The 22,115-nt window shown below is 40.0% G+C and overlaps 1 long non-coding RNA gene across 5 annotated transcripts; it reads left to right on the top strand.

The window, feature by feature from the left end:
• The first annotated feature begins 176 nt into the window (after positions 1–176).
• On the top strand, positions 177–20,349 carry LOC146672726 (uncharacterized). 5 transcript variants are annotated; one of them, XR_014908510.1, is made up of 5 exons: positions 177–325; positions 11,359–11,450; positions 18,300–18,457; positions 18,882–18,939; positions 19,869–20,349. It is a non-coding gene; the product is annotated as an uncharacterized LOC146672726 (long non-coding RNA). The 5 variants fall into 5 exon arrangements; XR_014908511.1 differs by having other exon boundaries at positions 18,885–18,939; XR_014908506.1 differs by having other exon boundaries at positions 11,359–11,443.
• The last annotated feature ends 1,766 nt before the right edge of the window (positions 20,350–22,115 follow it).

Here is a 22,115-nt window from a genome sequence, read left to right on the forward strand (position 1 = left end):
ACAATAAATTATATAATATAAACAACTACCTGAAAAACAGGTAGAACGATACTTTTGTATCGTTTATTGCATTTACGGAGGGAGTGATGTATGCTGGGTAATGGCACAGCTAGCGACCGGGTGACTTTATTCACCCGCTTCGGCTGTTATCAGTCCATACAATGGACGTTATCAGCACAAACCAGTCCCATAGATATGGGCCATCTCCTGCTAGATTGTTCAGAAGGTTGTTCTCATCCATCCAGATGGAGGATCACTAACAGGAGCGTGGGAAGACTCCAGAATCCACTCTGGCTGGAATCCGGTGGATATGCAGTGTGTACAGGTAAGACCATTTAAACGGACAGCATTTATAGAATGACTATTAAAAGTCAGCGAGTGTCAGTAATGTTAATGTGGTTATGTTAGTAATACACCGAGTGCTAATATAACAGCTTTAAGATGCATTTGTAGATATTATTACGTGTTTTACCGTCTTTATGGTGCTAGCTTAAAGTTACGGTGTAAACGTTAGCTTATATTGGAGGAAAGCTGTTACTGTTTAAACGATGTTAGCACAGAAATATTAGCTTCTGTCATGACTAGGGTTGCCAACCGTCCCTTAAAAAACGGAATCGTCCCGTATTTAGAAACAAAAGTACACGTCCCGTATTGAGCTAATAAGGGACGCACTTTGTCCCGTAATACAGTGAGAATCAAAAGTAGTCTATAAATGTTTTTTTTTTTTTTTTTTTTTTTTTCTAAATGACATCAGAAACAGCAGTATGCGACATTACGTGATGGCAGAGCTTCAGTTCATCCTTTGTCATTTTTTTTTTTTTTTTTTTTTTTTTTTATTAATAAATAGGACAGGGGGAATGAATGAGAGAGAGAGGGGGAGAGAAAGAAAGAAAACCAAAGGGGAGAAGAGACGGTGAGAAGGGGGGGGAAGAGAGACAAAAAAAAAACAAAAAAAAAAAAAACTCCTGGGTCACCTGTATGGAGAAAAAAAAACAAACAAACAAACAAACAAACAGAGGAGACAGCAAACAACAAAGAGCAACATAATAATAGAGAAAACAAAGCACCATCACAATAAACTAGCTAGTCATAGATATCAGTATTTACTAAGTAATAAACAATATTGTGCAGCACGCAAGATAGACAGCGCACAGTGTGCTTTGAGGCAGCAGCCAAGAAAGCTTTAGTCCGCGTCTGTGAATACCCATGTGTGCATACCTGTGTGGATCAGCATGCTTGCATTCCAAAGGTTTCTCCATGTAATGATCTGCTAGGGAGTGTGGGGGGGCCTCAGCCCCGTCCTCCAGGGTGTGAAGCGGGTATGGAGGAGATCAAAACTCCAGACATCCAGAGGCCCCCAGAACACAAAAGACCATGGAAGACCAACAGAGGGGCAGCCGCGCCACTGTTCCAGTAAGAGCTGAGGAGAGTCCCAGATGAGGGCTCACTCAGCAGCCGCGGAGCAGAAGCCAGGGGGGGTTGCAGTGACGCGCCCGTGAGCTCCGCCGGCCCCCAGCTGCGCCTGAGTGACCGAGCCCTAGGCCGAGAGGCCGGGGGCACCCCACCTCCAAAGGGAGCCCGAGCGAGCCCCAGGCCCCAGGCCCCGACAAGCGGCCGCCAAGGAGTGAGCCGGTGTGTACCCGGACGCCCACCCCCAGACACAAAGAACCACCAACACACCGACACCTGAGGGAGTCCGCCACCGGCAGGGGAAGTGGTGGTGGGTGGAGATAGGCCTCCAAACCTTGGAGGGCCTGAGGTGTCCCCAGAGAGGTGGCGTCTGATACCCAACCTGACATATAGACACAGACATACAGGCACACACAGACACAAACATCCATTCCCACCCTCATGCTCTCATATGCACTCACTCCACACTCAACCAACGTGGAGACAGACATAAAGAGACGCTGTACACACAATCACACTCCCCAAGCGTACTCTACAATCCGGGTCTAGGTACCCTTGCCCCTGGAGGGGGGAATTGCACCCAGACCCAGGTGGTGTTACCCTTTTCCCTGCGGTGGGGAGAGGCAGACCACCCCGACTCCGCAGCAGCAGGGAGGCCCCACACCCCAGACCGCAGTCGGACGGCCAACTCCTCCTACTAGCCCTCCCGCTCCAGCAGGCCGCAGAGAATGGGGGTGGGAGAAGACTCCAAACCTCCCTCCACCCGCTCATTGTAGTGTTGATGCATATGTGTTCTAAGGTGCAATTAAAACCCAGGAGGGCATGGAGCTACCTGCCAAGGAGCAGCAGGTAAGCGCATAGTCCCTCCTGCTAACCCTCAATGACTAAGTGTATTTAAAATTGAGAGGTGGGCAACGACGTCAGGGGTGAGGTATACACCCTGATGGTGATTTGGACTCCGTGATTGTGCCCACCCCCAAGATCCTATATGTATGTGTAATGAGAGTGTGAATAATGTGAATGTCTAAGATGTGGGATAAAATTGAGGCAGAGGCAGCCAGAAGGGGACAGGGGGGGGGGGGGGTAGCCTCCTCTGCACCCTGGTGACATACCCCCACTCCAAGGCCCTGCATGTGTGGGTGGTTGTGGAGGAGCGGGAAGAGGGAGGCAGCTGGAGATGGGGAGGGAAGGAAGGGAGGGGCAAGTGACCCCTCCCTGGGGCCAGCTCCCCCGCTGACCCCAGTAGGCACTCCCACCCTCCGCGACCCGCCAGGGAAGGGGGGCCCAGGCCCATCAGACCGGGGCCCAGTGCAGTAGCGCCCCCCGGCTCCACAGAGCCCTGGACAGTCCACCCAACCCCACCACAGAGAAAACTGCACCCACCCCACCAACCACACATCTTCCAGACTACATAAGACGGTAAACGCCCAGGCTGAGATCTTCCTCCACCTCTCCTGTATCTCCCCCTCCTGCAGAGAGTTCCTGAGAGAAGAAAGCTCCTGCCAGATGTGACCATCCCCCCCACCAGTTGAAGAGCCCCCCAGGCGGCTCGATGCACCGGCGGCACCCTGCTCCAGGGCCGGGCCCCCATGCACCCACCCGCCCACAACCCCGGCAACACACCAACCAGGACCCGAGCCCCCGAGGCCCGGCCCGGGCCCCCGCCCAGAGACGGAGCACCCCCAGAACCCCACGCCCATCCCGGACCCACCCAGGGGCAGCCAGGTTGCCAGGTCAGTAACCCACGTCCGTCAGCACAGACCCTCCCCTAGCCCCGCTGCACGCAGCCGCGAGGAAACAGTCACCTGAGAGCCAACAGAGCCCTCAACCGGACGTGACCGCTACCCCGGGTTGAGCCCCCCAAGGAAGATGCCTCCGGGGAACCCCCCGACGCCCTAAGCCTGTCCCTACCCCCTCACCAATCACAACAGTGAAGGCGGGACCAAACTATGACCCCCCACCCCCACTAGGTGATGGAGCTGATAAAAGGGGCCCAGAGCAATTGATCTGATGTGGTGGCAGAGGCTGTGTCAAGACTAATGTAATCTAATAGATAATTTCTATATTGGTTAGAATTAAGATTATTTTTATTTTTCCAGTTCATGAGGACTGTTTTCTTGGCTATGCACAGGGCAGTGAAGATCATATGGGCTATATTCTTTTCTGAAGTGACATTATCTAAGCTGCCCAACAAACACACTAAGGGGGAGGTTGGAATGTTACATTTCAGACATTTTGATAAGTCTTCACATATCTCGCGCCAAAACTTTTGCACTGGTGGACAGAACCAAAGAGCGTGGATGTAATTGTCTGGTGTATTGCCTTGACAGTGTGAGCAGTTGTTGGAAGATGTAAAGCCCATCTTGAACATCCGATGACCTGTATAGTGCACTCTATGAAGTATTTTGTATTGTATTAATTGCAGACTGGGATTTTTAATTAATTTAAAAGTTTTTAAGCAAATCTGAGACCAGAAGTTTTGGTTTAGGTTGACTGATAAATCTGCTTCCCACTTTGCAGTAGGAAGGGATATTGATTCATCTAATTTAGAAAGTGTTCTGTATATTTTAGATAATAATTTGGGGGATTTAAGAGTAAGAAAATGTGCCGCACTTAGTGGTGTTTGTAATTCAACTTGACTGAGGTTAAATTTCTTTTTTACTATGGATTTAATTTGTTGATATTCTAAAAACCTTGTCTTGTTGATCCCATATTGTTCAACTAGTCTGTCAAATGGAATAAATTCTGTTCCCTCTAATATATGTTCTAAGTATTTAATTCCTTTACAACTCCATTCTGGGAAATTAATCATATTATTGTTTTGTAATATGTCAGGGTTATTCCAGATAGGTGTACGTTTGCATGGGATTAATGAAGACTCCGTTATTTTTAGAAACTCCCACCATGCTGTTAGAGAAAAGCTGATGTTGATACTTTTAAAGCATTCATGTCTTTTGATGTTTGAGCTAATAAATGGTAGGTCTGAAATCTCTAGATCCTTGCATAGTGCCTGTTCAACATCTAGCCAGGGCTCAACTAAGAAGGTATGTTTTAACCATTCTGAGATGAACTGAAGCCTGTTGGCTAAGAAGTATTGGTGAAAATTAGGCAGATCTAATCCTCCTCTATCCTTGGTTCTTTGTAGCGTTTTTAAGCTAATGCGCGGGGGTTTATCTTTCCAAAGGAATTTGGAAATATATGAATCCAGAGATCTGAACCAATCTTGTGATGGTTTGTTAGGGATCATCAAAAATAAGTAATTTATTTTTGGCAAGATCATCATTTTTATAGTGGCGACCCTTCCCATGAGTGATATGGGTAAAGATTTCCATCTAGTCAGATCGCCTTCTACTTTCTTTAGAAGTGGGATGTGGTTTAGTTTAGTTAAGTCTGAAAGCTTAGGAGAGATATTAATACCTAAATATTTAATGTTTCCGGATTGCAGTGGGGCAGAGGAAGAATTATGGAAGGAGCAGTTAATGGGGAGAACTGTAGATTTTGGCCAGTTAATTGAATAATCTGAAACTCTTGAAAACCAGTTTATTAAAGTAATTACCTCAGAGAGGTTGGTTTGTGTGTTTTGCAGAAAAAGCAACACATCATCCGCATAGAGACTGATTTTATGTTCTATGTTCTTACATTTTATGCCCTTAATTGTTGTAGCCTGTCTAAATGCTGCTGCTAGAGGTTCGATAAAAATTGCAAAAAGTGAGGGGGAGAGTGGGCATCCCTGTCTGGTGCCCCTCAGGAGACAGAAGCTGGAGGATGTCTGGTCATTTGTTCTGATACGAGCCGTTGGGGAATTGTATAATATTCTTATCCAGTTTATGAAAGAGTTTCCAAAACCAAATTTGTGTAAAGTTGCGAATAAAAATTTCCAATTAACTCTGTCAAATGCTTTTTCTGCATCTAGAGATAATATTATGGCTTCGATGTTTTTATCGTATGAGTAGTCTATTAAATTAAGTAATCTACGAGTGTTTGTTGAGGAGTGCCGACCTTTTATGAAACCAGTTTGGTCAGGATGAATTAAGAGGGGGGTCATTTTCTCTAATCTCTTTGAGAGAGCTTTGCAGATTATTTTAAGGTCTACATTTAAAAGAGAAATTGGACGATAGCTTGAGGGAAATAAAGGGTCTTTGCCTGGTTTTAGCAGGAGACTAATGTTGGCAGAATTCATATTTGGTGGTAGTCTGCCCTTTTCCTCGATTTCCTGCAACATGCTGTGGAATACTGGTGCCAAAATTGTCCAGAATTCTTTGTAGAATTCTGCAGGGAAGCCGTCTGGACCTGGAGCCTTATTATTGGGCATACTTATCAGGGCTTCCTGGAGTTCACTTGGCGTCAGTGGCGAATCCAATTCCATTGCTTGACTGTCTAGTAATTTTGGAAGAGTTACGTTGTCAAGAAACAGATCAATTTCATTTTTAGATGGGTTTATTTGTGGTGAGTATAAAGTTTCATAGAAATCCCTAAAAATGTTGTTTATTCTTCCAGGATCATATATTGTGTTCCCCGATAAATCTTTAGCAGCACATATAGTTGTTTTTTCTTTATTTATTTTTAGCTGGTTAGCTAGAAATCGACCTGATTTGTTACTGTGTTCAAAATTCTGCAAGCGAAGTCTTTGTATAAGGAATTGTGTTTTTTTATTAATAGTTTCATTTAATTCTAGTTTTGTTTTGCATATTTTGTTCAATGTTTCCTGATCTTGGTGGGACGCGTAGGCTTCTTCTAGTGATTTGATGTTTTTTTCTAATTCCTGAATATTTTTGTTTTCTTCTTTCTTTTTGTGTGATGAGAAAGAAATTATTTTACCTCTCATCACAGCTTTCCCTGCTTCCCATAGAACAGAAGCAGATATTCCGGGAGTGTCATTAAAGTCTAAATATGAAGTCCATTCCTTTTTAAAGTATTTAATAAAGTCTTCATCTTTAAGTAGTGATATATTAAATCTCCAGTTTTTACTTGGCGTAGTATTATTCTTGTGCATTAGTGTTAAAGATACAGGAGCATGATCGCTGACAGCTATAGGATGAATCTCAGTGTCTGAAATGTCACACAGCAGTGAGCTGCTGACCAAAAAATAATCCAGACGAGAGTAAGAGTGATGAACATGCGAGAAAAAAGTATATTCCTTACTGGTGGGGTGAAGAGAGCGCCATGCATCACAAAGACCAAAGTCGTTCATATACTGTTTGATTATATTTGTGGACTGCCAATTACGCTGAGTTCCTGTTGTGTTGAGCCTATCCATTTCTTCATTTAGTCCAAGGTTGAGGTCACCGCCAAGAATGAGTGTGCAATCAAGGTGTTCAGAGAGTGCACTAAAAAAACCGTGGAAGAATGAGGGTTCATCAACATTTGGACCATATATACTAACAATACATAGTTTTTTGTTCAATATTGATAGTTTAATAATTAGAAATCTACCCTCTGGATCTATAACTGTATCGAGTACTGTAAAATTAACATTTTTATGTATTAAAATTGCTACTCCCCGTTGTCTAGAATTATAACCGGCTGCAAACACGTTAGGAAACTCAGGTGTTTTAAGTTCATTTAAACCTGTGACAGGTTTGTGAGTTTCTTGTAATAAAACAACATCTGCCTGTAGTTTTTTAAGCTGGTTAAATATTTTTAACCTCTTTCCTCTGGTGCCAGCTCCATTTACATTCCATGTGACAAACCTCAGCATGCCCTTAATTGTGCGTGTATGTTTAATGATGTATGCTGGGTGTTTCGTTTAGACAGGTGGAGAGAATATGGAAACATCCCTTGTTTGTAAATAGAAAGAGAAAAAGAAGTGTGGTGAGAGACTCCATAAGTCTGACTATGTGTGTGAATATTCACTAATATGAACAAGCGTGGCTTGCTTATGTGTCCTGCAAGTCTGTGCGTGCTGTGAGTAGTCTATAAATGTTAATGGAATTAACGCTTTGTTTGAAAACATAATTCCCAGCCCCTCTCCTGCTTTGTGACCAATGAGCTGACAGCACACTTATGACAATTCGAGTATGACAATTCAGATTACCGCTCATCTCATTGGTCGAGGAAAGGTCGCTTGCGGAGAAAATACCGGAAGACAACAGATGACCACAACAAGAAGCATGGCCAACAGGGAAACAAACGCCGACACTGCGGTGCAAGTCTCGGACGACAGTACACCTAAAGCTGGGCAGACACTGTGCGATTTTTTTCAGTCACGTTATTCAGCTCCTGCTCAAACTGCACGATTGACTCGCAGGGGTTAGAAGTTGGTAGGTCACGATGCAGGTCTCACACTCTCACCGATGCTCTGATGCGACCTGAGTGCTCACACTGTGCCTCCATAAAATGAAGGTTATAACAGAAAATCTGTCGCTCTCTCTGTCTTTCACTCACACAGACACACAAACCACCACCATCAACTTTGCTAAATTGCTAATGAAAAACATTGATCAGGCAGCTGTGAATGAGCAGCATGTAAATCCAACTATTTTCACGGTTGTTGTGGTCGTGATCATTTTGTGATGCCACATCGAAAAGGCTCGGATGAGCTTTCCAAAGTTCTACAAGTTGTGCCTCCATCGCTTGTGTCCAGATCACAGGCTGCACAGCCGTGCTGCTCCGTCTTTTTCACCGACGTTTACGTGTTTGCGCATGAGCAGTGTGAGCGGCTCACGAGCGATTGATGATCGGGAGCTGCTCGAGGTGTTAATCGCTTCTCGTTACCCCACGTATACTACACGATGCACGATGAAGGCCAAAATCGGGCCGATCACCAAATCGGTCGCACGACTCAAAAATTGGCTCAAAATGGGCCAAAAATCGCACAGTGTAAGCCCAGCATTAGAGCAGCAATGTTTGTTCCCTCAGAGAAATAAAAAAAGGCTGCAAAAGTACAGGGAGGAATGGGAAAAGCGAAACACCTGGCTGGAAAAGGTCACCATAACACCTATAAAGCGCACTGCACTGTGTGCCGGCGCACTTTTTCCATAGGCATGCTTCTAATGGGCACATGAAGAACATGAGGGGCGTGAAAGCTCGGGGAACCCTTAACCATTTTCTTGTCCACCAGGCCACGGCAGAAGCAGATATGGTATGTAAACACTGGTTTGTTTTTTAAACCCTCTGGTTAATCCTGGTTCATCCTGGACCAGCTGCGACCCATAGTAAGACCACATCTGGATCCCCTTCAGTTCGCTTATCAGCCTCGTCTCGGAACAGAGGACGCCATCATCTACCTGCTCAATCGTGTCTACACCCATCTGGACCAGCCGGCGAGCACTGTGAGGGTCATGTTTTTTGACTTTTCCAGTGCTTTCAACACCATCAGGCCGACCCTCCTGGGTGATAAGTTAGCAGCGATGCAGGTGGATGCTTCTCTGGTGTCCTGGATTGTTGATTACCTGACAGGAAGACCACAATATGTACGTCTCCCACAGTGTGTGTCTGACAAGGTGATTAACAACACAGGGGCACCACAGGGGACTGTCCTCTCCCCCTTCCTCTTCACCCTCTACACCACAGACTTCAGCCACTGCACAGAGACCTGCCATCTTCAGAAGTTTTCTGATGACTCTGCGGTGGTTGGATGCATCAGCAGGGATGATGAGACAGAGTACCGGGCTGTGGTCGACTCCTTTGTCACGTGGTGTGAGCAGAATCATCTGCAGCTCAACGTGGCAAAGACCAAGGAACTGATCGTGGACTTCAGGAAGACCAGGAAACACTTGACCCCTGTTTCAATCCAGGGGGTCAGTGTTGACATTGTGGAGGACTATAAATACCTTGGAGTACACATTGACAATAAACTGGACTGGGCTAAAAACACCACAGCACTTTACAGGAAGGGCCAGAGTCGTCTCTATTTTTTGAGGCGACTGAGGTCCTTCAACATCTGCCAGAAAATGCTGAGGATTTTCTATGAGTCTGTTGTGGCCAGTGCGATCCTCTATGCTGTTGCATGCTGGGGGAGCAGGCTGAGGGTCGCAGATGCCAACAGACTTAATAAACTGATCCGTAAGGCCAGCAATGTTGTGGGGATGGAGCTGGACTCCCTCAAGGTGGTGTCGGAGAGGCGGATGCTGTCCAAGATAAAGACAATGTTGGATAACACCTCCCACCCACTCCATGACATGCTGGTCAGTCACAGGAGCACGTTCAGTGAGAGACTGAGATTACCGAAAAGCACCACTGAACGACACAGGAAATCATTCCTGCCTGTGGCCATCTCCCTGTACAACGCATCCACTTAACACACTGTTTGCTGCTACAGCTACACATGTTTCTTTTCCAACTATTTATTTATGAGTGACTTATGTATGTATGTATGTATATATATGTATATATTGTACTATTCTTAGTTAGCGTATTGTCTGTCTTGTCTTAATGTTGGTTTAAAATGGAGCACTGTAACAAAAAATAATTTCTCCCAGGGATCAATAAAGTATTCTGATTCTGATTCAGATTCTGATTAAGGTTAAAATGGGCATGTGCAGTGAATATCAGCGCTATGTGGCCAGAAGTGTGATAATATAATTTATTTTGTGTAATAAACAACTGCAAGGATAGATGATTACAACAAATAGATCACTAATACATAAAAGTAATACATAGATGAATAATGATGATGAGTTATGATGTGTAATCATGGGAACAAGCGGGTTTACAAACAGGAGCAGCTGATTACATTAGAAAAGCTGAAATAATACCTCAACTGAAGCCAATTGTACTAAATGCACTATATGTGCACAGTTACAAGAATATTTTTCTTTCTATTGTTTTCTATTATTTTATATAATTTTAAGTTAAGCAGGACAGAGTTCTTTTAAAGAAAGATTTACTTATATTCTCAAAAGTTAAGCATGACAGGCTTCTGTTTAAGAAAGAGACCTGTTTTACTGTGTTAATGTTGTCATTTTGAGCTAAAAATAAATGGCTAAATGATCATTTGTTTCCCATATGGTCATATCACAAAGAATATGCATCTGCTTGAATCAAATTCAAGTCAAATGGTTAAAAAATAATTTCACACACACAAAAAAGAGCTACCACACTGGGAAGGGTGAAGACAACTAGGTTGCCCGGCCCTGGCCACGAGGTGTCCCTTATTTATTTTTCAGGGAGTTGGCAACCCTAGTCATGACTGATGAAGTTACTAGTTAATAAAGTTTCCAGTAAAGTGTTTAATCGCAGCCACAGATTGACAGCAAATATCTCGATTAGCTTCAGTGCATCTGTAATAAATATGTGCAAGTTTCAGTGCTTCGTTTAAACTGTATGATACTTATACTGACCCAGGGTCAGTGTAAAATACAATCCTAGCTGTGTGAACAAAGCCTGGCTGCTTTAATCCTGCATGACAAACCTCAGGATGCAGGTTATTATTACTCTTTCCTGCTGGCACACCTGTCACACCTGAGAGTCAGCTAGAAACTTACAGTGACGTGGACATCATGCAAAGACTGCCAGACTCTGTAATACTGCAAATGATCAGTGACTCAGGTTATCACTAAACTTTAAACGGCACCTCTGTGTCTCTGTGTGCTGAACATCTAGGATTGAGTCAGGCTGCATTGACTGTGGGACTTTAATGTGTTAAAAGTAGGTTCAAGACGGCTCAGAAACATTTGAAGATTAAAATTTAGCATTATGGCTGCTGGTGGTTTGTAAAGCCTCTACTCAGCTGTATTTTTGTTACTAATTTATGTTTGTTGTTGTTTAACACAGATTTCAGAAGAGCAAATATGCTTAATAGTTTAACTAGATTTCATTTGTCAGTGTGGGACTGCTGAGTCACCTGAAGAACTCATTTCATTCATTCTCCACATGATGTTCATTTACAGAAATGTTTCACAGGAACTGATTCCTCCCAAAGGGTGAACTAGTGTGTTTCCATAGATTACCTCTGTATGAATGTACTTCTTAAATGAAGGCAAGTGTTTGTCCTTTTTTGTTCCTCAGGTACAGTACGTGATATCAAGGGCAGGCGGTCAACACTGGGGGTAGACAAGAAGCAGACGTACTTCCAAGAGGGAGCTGCAGTGAGGTCAGAGGTCAGAATCTGAAACAGCTCAGGTTTATATTTTAGAGGTTATAAAAAATCAAAATGTATTTATAAAGAAACCTTTAAATAATAGTCATAATTATGATTATTATAAGAAATATCAAACATTTAAGTGGATTTTCTGTTACACATATCGTGTTAGCCCTGCAATAAACTGGCAGCCTGTCTTTGTCCTGTATCAGCTGGGATAGGCTTCATCCTCCCGCAGCCCTGAATTGGATACATTGTATTCCAATTATGTAATCTGATCATTTACAAACTCAAGGTATCTAATCAAAATGTAAGTAATAACTAGAAAAATTTGCATTTCCTGCGAAAATGCAGTGTGGATGCCTTAACGGCTGAAGATATCTGCTGAAAAAAGCTGAAAAAGTTGAAACAACAACAAAAAAAAAAAAAAGATGCCCTGAGCAGGATTCGAACCTGGCCCTCCTGGTCAAAGGGCAGCTATTTAGCTCACTGAGCCAAACACTTTCTCACAAAGAAAAGGTGGAGAGATTGACAATTGTGCTAGCAGAATTTGGGCAAAAAAAAAGGGGGTGAAAATTCTGCTGAAAAGAGTTCAATCAGCAGAATTTCTGCTGAAAAGAGGTGAATGAGCAGAATTCTGCTGAAAAGAGTTTTTTTTCTGAAAACAGCAGAAAAAACTGAAAATTTTGCTGAAAAGAGTTGAATGAGCAGAATTCTGCTGAAAAGAGGTTTTTGCTGAAAAAGAGCTGAAAAAGTTTGGATTTGTGCTGAAAAGGGGTTAAAAAAATCGAAAATTTTGCTGAAAAGGGGTGAAAAAAATGAAATTTGTGTTGAAAAGAGTTTAAAAAAAGTTTAACTGTTAAGTGAAAGAAATGTTGCCATAAGCTGGATTTGAACCCAGGCCTCCCAGTCTGAGAACGGATGCTTATCTCACTGAGGTAAAACACAGCTCAGCCCATCATGCAAAATCAGTGACCACATTGATAATGTGTTCCATTCATTTCAATGGTCAAAAGTCATAACACACATCAGCAGAAATAGCAGAATTTTTTAAAGTTTAAACATAGTATTTCTGCTAAAACTTAGTATTTATACTAAATAATATTTTTTTCCTGCCAAATCATAGCATTTTTGCTGGAACACAGAAAGTTCCACCAAATCATACAATTTGTACTAAAACATTATTTATGATTTAGCAGAAACATTGGGACTTGGTAGAAATACTATGATTTACATGAAATACTTTGACTTAGCAGAAGTACTACAATCTAGGAAAAAAGTACTAAAGCATAGCAGAAATTCTATCATTGAGCAGAATTACTAGGATTTAGAAGAAATACTAAGATTTGGCACAAACACTGATGTGGCTCAAGAACCTTTATTGTGCAGTTATACTATGATTTGGAAGAAATACTATACTTTGGCACAAATACTATGATTTGGCTCAAATACTATAACTATCCTCGGTCAGAAGGAGAGGCTGACATCCAGGGATTAGATTACCACAGGTGGAGTTTATTGCGGTCAGATGGATGGTACAGGGAGGTATGGCATACAGTAGGAGGATGTGGAGAGGTGATATGGTGTGGTTTCTATGATTAAGAACAGGGTATGCATTACAACATGCATACAGATTGAAGATTAAGAAAACTGGTAACAAATTCCTCCACTACAAATCAGTCTGATGCCACTTTTTACAGGGTTCCCGTTTACTAAGGCACTACCCAAAAGGCGCCACAAGAGGGCACTCCAACACAAGAGATGACCTATTTACACTGATGCACTTAGTAAACAGCCCCTACTTAGCCACTACATAATACAGTGATATTACAGTATACAAATTCACACAAATACTATGATTTGGCAGAAATACTATGACTGAGTAGTAATACTATAACATAACAGATTTCCTAAAAAAAACTATTAAATTGCAGTAATTCTATGACTTGGCAGAGATACTACGTTTTAGCACAAATACTATAACAACGCAGAAATACTATGACTTAGTAGTAATACTATAACATAACAGTTCAATGTTCTTGCACAAATACCACAATATGGCAGAAATACTATGTTTTAGCAAAAATACTGTGATTTGGTGTAAATACTACGATTTGGCACACATACTATATTCCGCAGATACACTATAACATAACAGATATTCTACGACTTAGTAGTAATACTATAACATAACAGAATTATTAATTGGGCACAAATACCACGATTTGGCAAAAATACTATGATTGGGTACAAATACTATGATTTGGCAATAATACTGCATTTTAACACAACTACTGAGATTTGATTGAAATACTATGATTTAGAAGAAATACTATTACTCAATACAAATACGATGCTTTGGGACAAATACTATGTTTTGGTTCCAATACTATGATGTTCAACAAATACTATGATTTGGCACAAGTACTATGATTTAGTACAAATACTATGATTTGGCAGAAATACTATGCCTTAGTAGTAATACTATAACATAAGAGATATACTATGGTTTTGCAGACATACTATGTTTTTGCACAAATACCATGATTTGGCACAAATGCTATGATTTAGCAGAAATACTATGATTGGGTACAAATACTATGATTTGGCAATAATACTGCGTTTTAACAACAACTACTGAGATTTGATTGAAATACTATGATTTAGAAGAAATACTATGACTCCATACAAATACGATGCTTTGGCACAAATACTATGATTTGGCAGAAATACTATGACTTAGTAGTAATACTATAACATAACAGATTTCCTAAAAAAAACTATGAAATTGCAGTAATTCTATGACTTGGCAGAGATACTACGTTTTAGTACAAATACTATAACAATGCAGAAATACTATGACTTAGTAGTAATACTATAACATAACAGTTCAATGTTCTTGCACAAATACCACAATATGGCAGAAATACTATGTTTTACCACAAATACTGTGATTTGGTATAAATACTGCGATTTGGCACACATACTATGATTTGGCAGAAATACTATGCCTTAGTAGTAATACTATAACATAAGAGATATACTATGGTTTTGCAGACATACTATGTTTTTGCACAAATACCATGATTTGGCACAAATGCTATGATTTAGCAGAAATACTATGATTGGGTACAAATACTATGATTTGGCAATAATATTGCGTTTTAACAACAACTACTGAGATTTGATTGAAATACTATGATTTAGAAGAAATACTATGACTCCATACAAATACGATGCTTTGGCACAAATACTATGATTTGGCAGAAATACTATGACTTAGTAGTAATACTATAACATAACAGATTTCCTAAAAAAAACTATGAAATTGCAGTAATTCTATGACTTGGCAGAGATACTACGTTTTAGCACAAATACTATAACAACGCAGAAATACTATGACTTAGTAGTAATACTATAACATAACAGTTCAATGTTCTTGCACAAATACCACAATATGTTTTAGCAAAAATACTGTGATTTGGTGTAAATACTACGATTTGGCACACATACTATATTCCGCAGATACACTATAACATAACAGATATTCTACGACTTAGTAGTAATACTATAACATAACAGAATTATTAATTGGGCACAAATACCACGATTTGGCAAAAATACTATGATTGGGTACAAATACTATGATTTGGCAATAATACTGCATTTTAACACAACTACTGAGATTTGATTGAAATACTATGATTTAGAAGAAATACTATTACTCAATACAAATACGATGCTTTGGGACAAATACTATGTTTTGGTTCCAATACTATGATGTTCAACAAATACTATGATTTGGCACAAGTACTATGATTTAGTACAAATACTATGATTTGGCAGAAATACTATGCCTTAGTAGTAATACTATAACATAAGAGATATACTATGGTTTTGCAGACATACTATGTTTTTGCACAAATACCATGATTTGGCACAAATGCTATGATTTAGCAGAAATACTATGATTGGGTACAAATACTATGATTTGGCAATAATATTGCGTTTTAACAACAACTACTGAGATTTGATTGAAATACTATGATTTAGAAGAAATACTATGACTCCATACAAATACGATGCTTTGGCACAAATACTATGATTTGGCAGAAATACTATGACTTAGTAGTAATACTATAACATAACAGATTTCCTAAAAAAAACTATGAAATTGCAGTAATTCTATGACTTGGCAGAGATACTACGTTTTAGTACAAATACTATAACAATGCAGAAATACTATGACTTAGTAGTAATACTATAACATAACAGTTCAATGTTCTTGCACAAATACCACAATATGGCAGAAATACTATGTTTTACCACAAATACTGTGATTTGGTATAAATACTGCGATTTGGCACACATACTATGATTTGGCAGAAATACTATCCCTTAGTAGTAATACTATAACATAAGAGATATACTATGGTTTTGCAGACATACTATGTTTTTGCACAAATACCATGATTTGGCACAAATGCTATGATTTAGCAGAAATACTATGATTGGGTATAAATACTATGATTTGGCACAAGTACTATGATTTAGTACAAATACTATGATTGGGCAGAAGTACCATGTTTCAGTACAAATACTATGATTTGGCAGGAATACTCTGGTTTAGCAGAAATACTCTGATTTAGCAGAAGTACTATCTTTTGGTAGAAATTCCTGCTAAAAGGTACTATTTCTGCGTTTTAGCAGAAATACTGTAATTTGGCATAAATACTATAATTTGGGATAAATACTATGATTTGGCACATATTATATTCAGCACATATATTATAAAATAACAGAAATATTTGGCCCCAAAACCATGATTTTGCACAAATACCATGATTTTGCAAAAATACTATGAATTGGCAGAAATACTATGATTTAGCAGAAGTACTAAGATGTAGTAGAAGTACTTTGCTTTAGCAGAAATACTATGATTGAGGAGTAATACCTAAACATAGGAGAAATATTGATACACAGACACACATACACAGACAGTAAAGGGAACAGGAGCTGTTGAGAGTCTGGGCTTGGTATATGTAGGTCAGTTAAATTAGCTGCACCTGCTGTAGTCAGCCCTTACACACACAGACACAGAGAGAGGTGTGAGTTTTCTTCAGTGTATTTCTGACATTCAGGATTCCCCTCGAACAAATGGCCATAATTTCCTAACCGTAGAGGCTAGAACGGTCATTCAGGCATCGTTTTATTCAGAAGAGATGGGGGAATCTTCAGGTCTTCATAATTCAGAGATAAAACATAAATTATTAAAGATATATGACTTGTAATACACTGTAACTGAGTAGAGGCGAAGCAAAAACTGCCTTGACTTGCGCTCAAACAACCTTTGGTAACTCTAAATCTATATGGAGCATCAAAATCATTCTTTCACCGTAAGAAACAGCAGGCTTTGGTGAACAGTCATGGAAATTTTCAGGGCTCTGTGGAAATCCATCAAAAAGATATGACGAGAGAAAAAAGTGGTTCATTTCCAGAGATTGAAATCTGATGAAATCTGAGCGAGGGACAAATTTCCTACCCTCAAACAAGTCCAACTCATTTCAGAACGGTAATAGGTGAGAAAGAAATTCTTGAATTGTGAGTGTCAGGGGTGTCTGAACATATACGGGGACAAGCCTCATGTCTTAACTTCGCTTCGTTAAGGAGATATGACAATTTGAAAATGCCTCTCATTAGAGAAATCCAGCGGTGATTTTGAACAAACTCTCCATTGAGTTTATATGGAGAGTTTTCTGACTTTGTGTTACTCTGAGGAGATTTGCAAAATATCTATGAGTCCCACAACAATGATAGTGACATTTTCTGAAAGCCAGCAAAAATACCTACGTTTTGATGTATAATTTGTGGGGCTTGAGTGGAAATTGAGCGAGTAGCAAGAAGTTGTTTGGACATGAAGAGAAAATTCAAACAGTTTCACTGTCCCCTCTGAGTTAATTGCATAGCAACCATAGCAACGCATGTATTTTCTGAAAAATCACAATTTTGCAACTGAAAACTCAAAGAGGGATAAGATTAAAACGGTAGAAGATCTGAAAAAGCTGAATCATACAGGAATAGCCAAATCATTTGAGAACATTTTAAAGTTTGAATGGAGTTTCTAGGTGAAAGTATGAGGCAGTAGTTAAGTTTCAAAGACAAGAAAGTTTTAGCAGAATTGTGGAAGTTTCCCATTCATTTCAATGGGACAAATTAAAGGAAAAAAGTGTAATATTTTAAAAAGTATAATAGTAATAAACACCAAAAGTCATAGCCGGCATTAGCAGAAAGAGCAGAACAGTTTAGAGTTTGAACGGTGAAAATCGCACAAAAATTGTGGAAGTAGATCCACGGCAAAAAGTGTACGGAAACACCCGGAATAATAATAAAGAAGAAAGAGAAACAGGATCTCAATAGTGTGGATGCCTATTAAGGCATCCACACAATTATAAAATGGGAAAGCAGAAATAAGTGTGACATGAATGTAAATGTGTGAGCTGACATAGAGGACAGCTACATGCAGTCTGAAAAACCTTTGTTGTCAAGTTTGCAGGTATATCAGCACGAGACATTCTTACATAGAAGAGACGTTAAAGTCTCTGACTCAGTGAAGCATTATTGGTCCCGTCTGTTTGGATAAATATAGTAAGCTGATGTTTGTCCATTTATTGACACATTTCTTAAGTGCTTATCCAGTTCAGGATCACAGTGGAGCTGCAGCTGGATATGTTCACTAAATAAACCTTACAAAAGTTAACAATAAACCTGCATCCATGTACATTGTTGTCCACAGGATGAGAAAATCAAACTGGAAGACTGTGGAACATGTTAATAAATGTTTGTGTGTTTATGTCTGTGTCTTTCACAGGAGGCGCTGGAAGGTTTCCCTAATAGTTCCTGGTGAATCAAAGCAGAACCATAAAGGTTGCTGGACTGCATGATGGCCTTACCCCTGAGCAGTCATCCTGTTAAAGGAGGAACCAGTTAGAAGCTGTTTTCAAAGTAGCTGAGCAGATTTCATCTCAAGTAAGCGATTAACTGTTTGTTCATCTGTTCTGCCACTTAAAGAGCATTTAAGGACGTCTTTGAGTGTCCAGTTGAATTAATTCTACTGGCTCTCATGGTCATTTGTTATTATAGACATATTTTTCATGTTCATCCAGCTATTTAGTAAATTCTATCTATTTAGTAATATCCGTCAGCTATAAACTGTAATATAAATATAAAAATATCTAAATATCTCCTGTCCTTTATGTTTTAATGATGTAAGTCTGTTATCGTGTTACATTAGCATTCCTCACATATCAATGAGATGCTGTACAGTACAATCCTACTGACACAGCAGAGGGATAACGACGGCTATTCAACATCGTTACACGACACATTCGAGCTGCATGACGCAGACAAAGTGACTAAATCATCTTTTTGTGGTTTATTGTCTTCAAACCAGCAGACAAAGCTGATGGCAGAAGATGTCAGAGAAGAACTTCAGGCCGTGGACTGAAAAGGTATTTTTTTCTTGTTATCAAAGACATTTGGAGTGGCAGCTTCTACAACTGGTTGTGCTGAAGTAAAGCTTACAGTCTAAGAAACCACAGTGTTGATATTCAGCACAAAGAGAAAAGCTCACTTGTTTGAATTTATTTACAATCATAGTTTTATAAATTCTGACTGTAAACAGCGTTTACAGCTTTGATATTGTTTGACACTCGATATCAGGTGATAGGGTTTAATTTAAAGGTTTCTGTGTCCCAATGAGCCATTTACACTGACCAGTGTCAGTCTAACTGTAACACATTCATTATTTAGATTCAACAAAGAAATAACTGAATGTAAAAAATGGCAGCCCTCAGGCAGGTTTATAGAGATACATGCATGCATTATGAAATTTATGTATCCCAGATAATTGTTATTCATCTAGTCATGGCAGACCCACCTCTTCCTCCCAAGTTAACTGCAACCCAAAAGAACTAGTGGGGCTATTTACACACTCACAGCCAGTGTGGGGTAAAAAGAGCCACCAAAAAGCTGTCAGCCACAGATGTGCTAGAAGAGTTAGAAACTCTACTTATGGAGAAACTTTCTAAGTCTAACAGGGGACAGGAACTCCTGCCCAAATAACATGATATAACCCCACATACAGCCCAGCCATAAAGTGAACCAAGTCATTTAGTTAAAGACAGCATGGGACCAAATGCATGTAACCAGCCTGCACCCACCTGACATTTCTTCCTCCTGAATTAAATGAATGGATGAAAGTTAAATGACTACAAACCTAAAGCCACTAGTTCCCACACTGGAGCTCCCTGACACTGTGTGTTAACCGTATTTAGCTTGTATCAACAGTTGTAACAGGCTAAGCCACCTGAGACACTGCATTGAATGATTGTTCCTGTCTTAATGGTTTCAGCTCAGATGTTCTGCTTTTTCCTTTCAGTAGATCAAAGCAGCTCGTGCTCCTTCTGCTTCCAATTTAGAAGAAGAAGAAGAAGACGAAGGCGAAGGCTTCAGCGAAGTGGCGTTCATGGTCTCAGTGAACAGTCACAGTCACACACTGCATGTGGTTTTAAAAGCAACATGTCTGTTCACCACAACAATGGAGATGTGTAATATTAGTGCAGCTACGGTTTGTTCTTGAACATCAGTTCTGTTTTCTACTTTGATCACTTAGACCAAAAAAGTGTTGTTTTCAGATTCTTTCTTTTACATCTATAAAGCACCTGCTCATTTTTTTTATTACAATTAGTTTCACATAAATGTTAGTGTTTCCTTTATGATCTTTTAATGCTTACACTACACTGTACACGTCTACATTAGAGACATTTCTGTTTCCTGTTTCTGTTGACTCAGAGTTGTGAAATGTTCTTTTATTTGATGCACAATATGAAGCTCATAATTTTCTTACAAATAAAACTCTAATGACAAACATGAACAGCTGTGCTTATTTCTGAGACATGAGTTTTTGAATGTGTTCATATTTAGACAGTGTGCATCTGTCTGCTGAAACTGTGATGGTGAACCTGAAGTGATGGTCAACAGAAGGCAAATATATATCAATATAAAACAATATTGAAGTAATGTCTTTACCCTCTGCAGCGTGTGGACGCTGTGCACACAATCACCTTATTCACTGTAGTAAACGTGCACCGCTAGCTCACGTGACTGACTGTCTCCATGGTTACATCGTATATTATTAGCTATGTAAACAGCTTCCAAAGATACCGCCATAGCTCTCTGCAGCTGTAACACTTTCACACTTTGCAAATCATTTCATGTTTTTGATAGTTATGAAGACAGAATATGTTTTTAAGGTCATGCTAGGCGGTTGCTATGGTGGTTGCTGTGGACTTGGGTGGACCGCGTCCGATTCCTGTTATTAGCTGTCCGCCGCAGGAAGGCTGCGTTCCTTTTACAAGTAGTGACAGTCGCTGCAACTCGAACTCAAACCCCGCTTTGTTCTTTAATTATAGGCCTTTTATAGCCGTTCATGACACGCACACACACACATAAAGCACTTTGCCTCACCATGAGAATGCAACTTTACCTAACCTAACCTTAAAGTATCTGATATAGGATAGAAAAATGAAGCAACCAGAGATTTAATGATGAAGACTCTGGGTTCTGTAGTTCACGTTTTACAGTCCCGAATGACTCTTTGCATATGATTTATTGAAGAGGACTTTAGAATGCACTTTACATTTAGACTGTTGCTGTTTCATTTTTTACATTGTTGCCGTGTTATGTCATGAATAAGGTTCACCTGCTGGGGGTTTGATGGAGCAGCTGGACAATACAGTCAAAGACAGACTTCATTCATCATATGCAAGAATCCTAGTTGGATTTTTGTTGTCACTCATGTTTTTGAAACAAATATTGAAAACAGTTCTGACAGACTGGATACCTGGTCAGGGTCTACATTACCTTGTACTCAAGCATCCCAGGACAGAGCCCTGCCCACCATGAGCCTGGGTGGATACGTGGTTATAATATAAAAGGACCGATACTGAATATGAATATTTCATGAAAATTGAATTATAATACAAATTAGTAATAAGGGTTTCTCTGCGCCCTTATCTACCCCATACTCAAAGAGCTGCGGGCAGAGTACATATTATTAGTAAGTGCATATTATTAGTCCTAATGCCAGCATGATTCTTCATAACTCCTGCTTTGAAATACTGAACTTTAAAATGTACCTGATGAAAGATCATTTACAGTGGCACTCTGTCAGGATCATTCTGACTGTAAGATCACTGTATTAATCTGAATCCTTCTGAAATGTGCTGTGAATGAATGCTGATGCAACTCACTGTGGGAAAGCTGTTAATAAAATGAATCTGTGACACATGCAACACATTCACAGAGGAAGAGGACACAAAGGGAGGACACGCAGAGGCTGTGTTGAAGTCAGAAATCCAAATCTTTATTAAAAAACAGGCGGCGGTTACAAACAGGAAGACAAGCAGTCCATCAAACAGTCTACAGGGTCAAACATACAGAGAATTCAAACAGCAGTAAAAAATAACTGGACACTGAAAAACTTAAAGCAATGTGTGACGCAATAAAAGGAAGCAGCGCAGTATATTCACTGAATTATCATCAATTACAAAAGAGAAAAAGGATGATTTCTAAGGATCATTTTCTTAAATGCAGTTAGAGTGTGGCTGGTAAAGATGGAAACATA

The sequence above is a fragment of the Rhamphochromis longiceps genome, linkage group LG3 (genome assembly GCF_057381845.1).
Source record: "Rhamphochromis longiceps isolate RC_006_pf linkage group LG3, R_longiceps_female_GT1.1, whole genome shotgun sequence".
Lineage (NCBI taxonomy): Eukaryota > Metazoa > Chordata > Actinopteri > Cichliformes > Cichlidae > Rhamphochromis > Rhamphochromis longiceps.